The sequence below is a fragment of the Puntigrus tetrazona genome, unplaced genomic scaffold (genome assembly GCF_018831695.1).
Source record: "Puntigrus tetrazona isolate hp1 unplaced genomic scaffold, ASM1883169v1 S000001179, whole genome shotgun sequence".
NCBI lineage: Eukaryota > Metazoa > Chordata > Actinopteri > Cypriniformes > Cyprinidae > Puntigrus > Puntigrus tetrazona.
Window position 1 is genome coordinate 490806 of NW_025048765.1, and position 7312 is coordinate 498117.

General features: G+C 43.0%; 1 long non-coding RNA gene across 1 annotated transcript; it reads right to left on the minus strand.

The window, feature by feature from the left end:
* Positions 1-351: 351 nt before the first annotated feature.
* On the minus strand, positions 352-3904 carry LOC122341239. The gene is made up of 3 exons (XR_006250455.1): positions 3801-3904; positions 613-671; positions 352-497 (listed from the first exon to the last, which is right to left on the minus strand). It is a non-coding gene; the product is annotated as an uncharacterized LOC122341239 (long non-coding RNA).
* Positions 3905-7312: the final 3408 nt, after the last annotated feature.

Sequence of the window (7312 nt, forward strand, 5' to 3'; positions counted from 1 at the left end):
ACTCCCCAGAATACTTCCTATTTATATAAAAAGTATTCTGGGGAGCTGGCTCCCCTTTTGAAACACCAAAATTTCCTGACACATTATACAATGTTAATATTTCACTAATATTGAAAGATTGAAAGAGGGTAGAGATGAGACTGAGCCTTCATCTTATAGGCCTATTGCATTATTAAACTCGGACATGAAAAATTTCACAAAAATACTAGCTAATAGATTAAATAAATATATTTAATCTATTGTACATTGTCATGTCATCACTTCCTTCATCCACCAAACCCATCACCTGGTCATGATACCAATCACTGGAATTCTAATCACCTAAGCACCTGTAGCCACTCACCTGCCTCTCTAAAAAACATGCTTTCACCATTCCTTCCATGGCTGTTCACAAGGTTACATTCCCCAAACTCTGGTCGTCATCCAGTCTGTCTGTCTGCCCGTCTGCTCGTCCTGTCTGCCTGCCGGAAGGTGCCTGTCCCTCGACGATTCTCCTTCTAAAGAAAAGGAAAGACTTTTACATACCTTATTGATATTCTTAGTTTGAGCGATCTGCTTATATTTGTGATTGGCTGTACACTGCTCTTAAGTTGTTCTATTAAAAAGACTTACCTTTTTGAAAACCTTTCAGTGTCTGTCTCCTTGACCAGATTGTGACAGATGATCAGCCCCTAACAGAGAAGTAAAGGAAAGGGATTTAATGATGGATCCCCAAGAGGGTGCAGCGATTGACTCATTCTGAACTCTTGTTCATGCTCTTCGCAATGCTATTACCTCACCTACTAACCCTGCTAGCCCGATTGCCTGACCCACTACGTTCGCCAGAGATTCTACCTTATGTGCGGGCTTTCCACTTCAGAGCTCTTTGTACCTAGAGATGCAGCCACACCTCTCTTCCACAGAACGGGGTAAAATAGATTTTGTTATCTCTCTGCTAACCGGAAGAGCGCTTCAATGGGCGGAGGCACTTTGGACTGCAAACAGTCAACATCTAGACTCACTAGAAAGCTCCTAGAGCACTTCAAGGAGGTGTTTGGCCAGTCCTTAACCAGCGTGACTGTTCACGATAAGCTCCTTCAACTCCGGCAGGCAGACCTTCCCGTGCATGAATATGTCTTATGTTTTCGCACACATGCGATTCGTAGCGGTTGGAATGACACCGCCCTCCTCCCAGTGTTCCGCCAAGGACTCAATCCTGCCATTCACCAGCAGATGGCTATCTATAATGATAATGTGGGATTAGAAGTGTTCCTCAGAAAAGCAACGAATGTCGCTCAACACCTTTCAGCCTGCTCTCTTCTATCTGAGAATGCCTCTGCTTCACCACCAGTCCCGGAAACCTATGATTACACCACACTCAAACCATCATCCTGCTGGTCCTGGAGGATGCCACAATGGACATTATACTGGGTCGCCCCTAGCTTGAGTTACACCAACCAAGCATTAACTGGAAGACTGGTAAGGTGCTTCAATTGAGTACATTCTGTCATGCAACCTGTCTGTCTTCTGTTATCAAGGTTCCACTGCCACAATTACCCTGCCACTCTACCACTGTCGAAAGCCCAGAGAGTCACTGCCACACCCATTCCTCCTGAAGATGAGAGATGAGATGAGGCCCTGTATAGACTATCGCATGCTCAATGATCTTCTTCTTCTACTTCTTCTTCTTCTTCTCACTCGTGAACAAGACCCCAAGATACTTAAACTCCTCCACCTGAGGCAGGAACTCCCCACCAACCTGAAGGGGGCAAGCCACCCTTGTCCGACTGAGAACCATGGCCTCAGACTTAGAGGTGCTGATTCACATCCCAGCCGCTTCACACTTAGCTGCAAACCGCCCCAGCGCACATTGTAGGTCTTGGCCAGATGCAGCCAACAGAACAACATCATCAGCAAAAAGCAGAGAAGCTATTCTCTGGTCACCAAACCAGACCCCCTCCGGCCCACGGCTGCGCCTAGAAATCCTGTCCATAAAAATAATGAACAGGACTGGTGACAAAGGGCAGCCCTATCGGAGTCCAACATGCACTGGGAACAAGTCTGACTTAATGCCGGCAATGCGAACCAAGCTCCTGCTCTGATCATACAGGGATCGGACAGCCCTTAGCAAAGAGCCCCTTATCCCATATTCCCAGAGCACCCCCCACAGGACACTACGAGGAACCCGGTCGAATGCCTTCTCCAAATCCACAAAACACATGTGGACTGGTTGGGCAAACTCCCAAGAACCCTCCAGCATCCTGAAGAGGGTATAGAGCTGGTCCAGTGTTCCACGTCCAGGACGAAACCCGCATTGTTCCTCTTGAAGCTGAGGTTCAACTATTGGTGTGGATTCTCCTCTCCAGTACCCTGGCATAGACTTTCCCAGGGAGGCTGAGAAGTGTGATCCCCCTATAGTTGGAGCACACCCTCCGGTCCCCCTTCTTAAAAAGAGGAACCACCACCCCTGGTCTGCCAGTCCAGAGGCACTGTCCCCCGCGTCCACGCGATGCTGCAGAGGCGTGTCAGCCAAGACAGCCCTACAACATCCAGAGACCTGAGGTACTCCGGGCGGATCTCGTCCACACCTGGTGCCTTGCCACCGAGGAGCTTCTCAACAACCTCAGTGACATCAGCCAGGGTGATGGTCGAGTCCCCCCCAGGTCCCCGGCCTCTGCTCCCTCAGTGGAAGACGAGTTGGCGGGATTGAGGAGATCCTCAAAGTATTCCTTCCACCGCCCGACAATATCCCCAGTCGAGGTTAGCAGGTTCCCACCAGCACTGTATATGGTGTTGGCAGGGAACTGCTTCCCTTTTCTGAGGCGTCTGACGGTTTGCCAGAACCTCTTTGAGGCCGTCCGATAGTCATTTTCCATGGCCTCCCCGAACTCCTCCCAGCTCATGCTCAATGATCACGCAGTCAAATTCACCTACCCATTACCCCTGGTTCCCACTGCACTGGAGAAACTTGGAAAGTTACTTTCAACCAGCAAGTGTTTTTTTTTTTTTTGTTTTGTTTTGTTTTTTTTTTACTGGATATGACACAGACTTCTGATAATAGGACAATGTACAAGTGGCATTATTGTGACATCTTATTTACATTTGAACAAAAACTGGCATGTCCAAAATTATTCATTAATAATCATTAGAACCAGTAATCATTAGAAAAGCTTTTACTGGCTATTACAGCAATCAAACGCTTCCTATAATTTCTGACCAGCTTTTTTAAAGTCTGTACTGGTATGTTTTCCCATTCATTTTTAGTGATTAGCTCCATGGTGTTCTTAGGGTCGAAGGCTATGTGAAATGAAGATGCCACCAAGCAGCAGAGGGAGCCCTTACCTCTGGATGATCAGTGATCATTCCCTCTGCTGCTACTTCCTGTTCCCAGACTATAAATACTGTAGCAGGCGCCTCACCTGCAGGTTGCATTGTTCGCCTGTACTATTGTTGTTTCCCGAGTTTCCTTGTGTTTCCCGAGTCTTAGATTCCTTGGTTTTGACCCTGACTGTCTTCTGATTCTGTGATTGTTTGCTGCCTGACCCGACCTCTGCCTGTATTTGGATTTTGTTGTTGCCTTGCCCCTGATACACCTGTTTGCTGTGCCTGCTTTGACCATGCCTTTGCTCAATAAAAGTCTGCGAATGGATCTGCACGCCTCAGACCCCTCAATCTTGACAGAATGCAACCTCACACCAGGATCCAGCGGCTTTTCACCTGATCCATGGCCAGGTAGGCGCCTTGCAATATCGCTACTAACCCTCAAGCAGGGCACCCGAACATTTGAGGACTATACCCAGGAATATCTGGACATGGCTTACCTCTACGCCTTCCACGAGCCGCTTCCCAAGAAGGCCGCCATCCCCGAGCCGCTGCACAAGATGGCCGCCGCCTTCCCAGAGCCGCTTCCCAAAATGGCCACCGCCTTCCCAGAGCCGCTTCCCAAGATGGCTGCCTGCCCAGCGCCACTTCCCAAGATGGCCGCCTGCCCAGCGCCGCTTCCCAAGATGGCCGCCTGCCCAGCGCCGCTTCCCAAGATGGCCGCCTGCCGTGCGCTGCCTCCAGTGCCGGCGCCGCCTCCAGTGCCCATGCTTCGTGCGCCACCTCAAGTTAATAATAATATAATAATATAGAACTTTGGATTTTCCCATAGACTGTGCCCGTTTGCAGAGGGTATGAATAAATTTGGACGTGCCACTTTTTGTTCAAATGCAAATAAATGTTTTTTCCACAATTATGCCTCTTGTACATCATCTTGTCTTTTGGGAGAAGCCTGTGTAATTTCCAGTCAAAAAAGCTAAACATGCTGGTTAAATAAAAGTAACAAAGTCAGAATTCATGAATAATTAGTGTATGAATAATTTCGGGCTTGCTATATACCCCTCCAACTGACAAAATAACCCAGCTGTTGTGTTACAGTCAAAGTGCAGGAGAGAGTGAATGCTCCGCGCTGCAGATTTACTGGACTTCTTCCGTGAAAATAAAATTTGTTTGTGTTATTTCCATCTCCTACGTCTTTTATTGTGCCATAATTTATTTCATGCAATGCAACATACAGATGAGAGTCAGTCAGATAAGTCAGATAAGTGTAAGATTTGATCAATTATCTTATTTATCTTATTTATATTACTATATCTGATTGAATTGAAGAAGCAACAAAAGTGAGCCTAGAAGTACCTTCTGCTTTAGCCAACAGAGCATGGCCATGGCAAGAGATAAATCCCTTTGTAACCAAATATTAAATCTACTATTTACTTTTTTAATCACAGGATAAATTTTTTTTGTCCTGCTTATTTTTAGAAATAACCATAATTAAATAGACTGGAGTATTCTTTACAGGAATATTACAAATGGATGTCATGACAACTCTTCAAAACTAACAACAGATTTTTTTTAAATCTAAATTACGACCTATGCTTTCAACCTCTAATGCAGAAATATTAATTCATGCGTTTATGACCTCAAGGTTAGATTATTGTAATGCTTTATTGGGTGGTTGTTCTGCACGCTTGATAAACAAACTTCAGCTAGTCCAAAACGCAGCAGCTAGAGTCCTTACTAGAACTAGGAAGTATGATCATATTAGCCCGGTTCTGTCAACACTGCACTGGCTCCAAATCGCACTGGATCAAATATCGAATAGATTTTAAAATCTTATTACCTATAAAGCCCTGAATGGTTTAGCTCCTCAATACTTGAGTGAGCTCTTATCACATTATAGTACTGCCCATCCGCTGCATTCCCAAAACTCTGGCCATTTGATAATACCTAGAATATCAAAATCAACTGCGGGCGGCAGATCCTATAGCACCTAAACTTTGGAACAATCTCCCTAACTCTGTTCGGGAAGCAGACACACTCTGCCAGTTTAAATCTAGATTAAAGACACATCTTTTTAACTTAGCCTACACATAACACACCAACACACTTTTTGTTATTCAAATCCATTAAAGGATTTTTAGGCAGCATTAGTTAGATTTGCTGGAACCGGGAACAAAATATGATGTACTTGTGACATCGTAAAAAGAATGGCATCTACGCTAATATTAGTCCTGTTTCTTTCTTAATCTGTTTCACAGTTTGTATCCAGACTAGATGGTGGATCAGCACCTAGAGATTATGTTCATCAGAGACCAGAACACCTAGATGTGCACCGTGGACAGATCACCAGATCCTGATGCACACACACATACACACTAAGTCATTTACACTATCTGACACAGCTGCGTTTAAAATTGAACTGGAAGTTAAGTGCTGGGCGTTCGGTCAGACGAGAACTGGCCCCAACTGAGTCTGGTTTCTCCCAAGGTTTTTTTTTTCTCCATTCTATATGGATAGGGTTTTGGTTCCTTGCCACTGTCGCCTCTGGCTTGCTTTGTTGGGGACACTTAACTTCTAGTGATTATCATCAAATTGATTACAGAGACCGTCTCTGCATTTAATAACAAATTGTTTACTCTCGTCATTATACATCCCTGTCATTGTATTCTTCTATTTTAAACTGTACAGTGCTTTTATGCAACCGGTGTTGTTAAAAGCGCTATATAAATAAAAATGATTGATTGAAATGATTGAATATAGAAATTCTGGCAAGGGCACATCAAGGAAAAATATGGTCACTTTTAATGGAACTCACCTGTTATTTGCACTGCTACTACGGCAATCTTAAGAGAAAACTCCAATACACCTCTAATGCAGACAACAAACTTGAAAATTGAATTCAAAAGATGTTCTCAAGAGTGATGTTTCTTAACTCAGTTTTAACGTAGGTCTGTGAATTTAGGGACTGTCTCTAAAGTTACATACATCATCGGAACACACGTTTCTAAGTTAGGTAACTTCGGCTAAATGTGATTAACTTACCTCAGTATTTCACCTTAATTCACTGTAAGTGTTATGACAACTGGCCAGACCCGCTAACTTACATTAAAAGATAAGACGACATACAAACGTGTTTTCAGTTTACCTTTTCGGCAACTTACCAGTCAATGTTGTCAATGTTTTGGTAGCATTTTGGCCATCAGTCAGAAAAAAAAGAGGCAAGTTTATTGATAGCACATACATCTCCAAGATGTCCAATAGATGTTCACATTTACATCTGCAAGATGTATTATTTAGAGTGTTTACTTGTCAAATATACTATTAGATGTCTTTAAGATGTTTATTATTTAGAATGTGTGTAAAACTGACATCTAAAAGCAATCTGTTAGACGTTTATAGACAGCAGATGCTTCCAGATCAAAAGATCTTTAACAGACATCTTGCAGACATACGTGTGCTATCCGGTTAGTGTACTGTAAATGGATTTACAGTAGTGAAGTGTACAGTAATGACCATATATTTGTGCTGTTCAAATTTTACAGTTTCTACAGTACATTTTACAGTAAAATACTGTTCAAATCACAAAAATCTGTTACAGTGTAAGTGAATTTAAAACAAATTACAAAGAGTCAATGAACATGAGAAATGCTAATGTGTTTCAATCATTAACCTTTCATTTAAAATGTTAATATATCTAAAAGAAAATGGTCAAGGGACGATACATAAACACACTACTTTAAAACCATTTTGTTTAAATTACAAAATGGATGTAATTTCAAGTAAATTACATCCATAAATACAATGCCCACATTTAAATACCGGCTGAAATGCAGTTAGACAAAATGCAATACTATTTACGCAAGTAATATCTAATGTCTTTGATTACTTAACACATACTTTCAAAAGCTGCAGGAGTAGACATTAAAAGCTTTATTCTATGACGTGGTAGATAAATAATAGACTTCTTAAACTCCCTAGAATAATGTCATTGCTCAAGAGAGGGGGAGAGGGG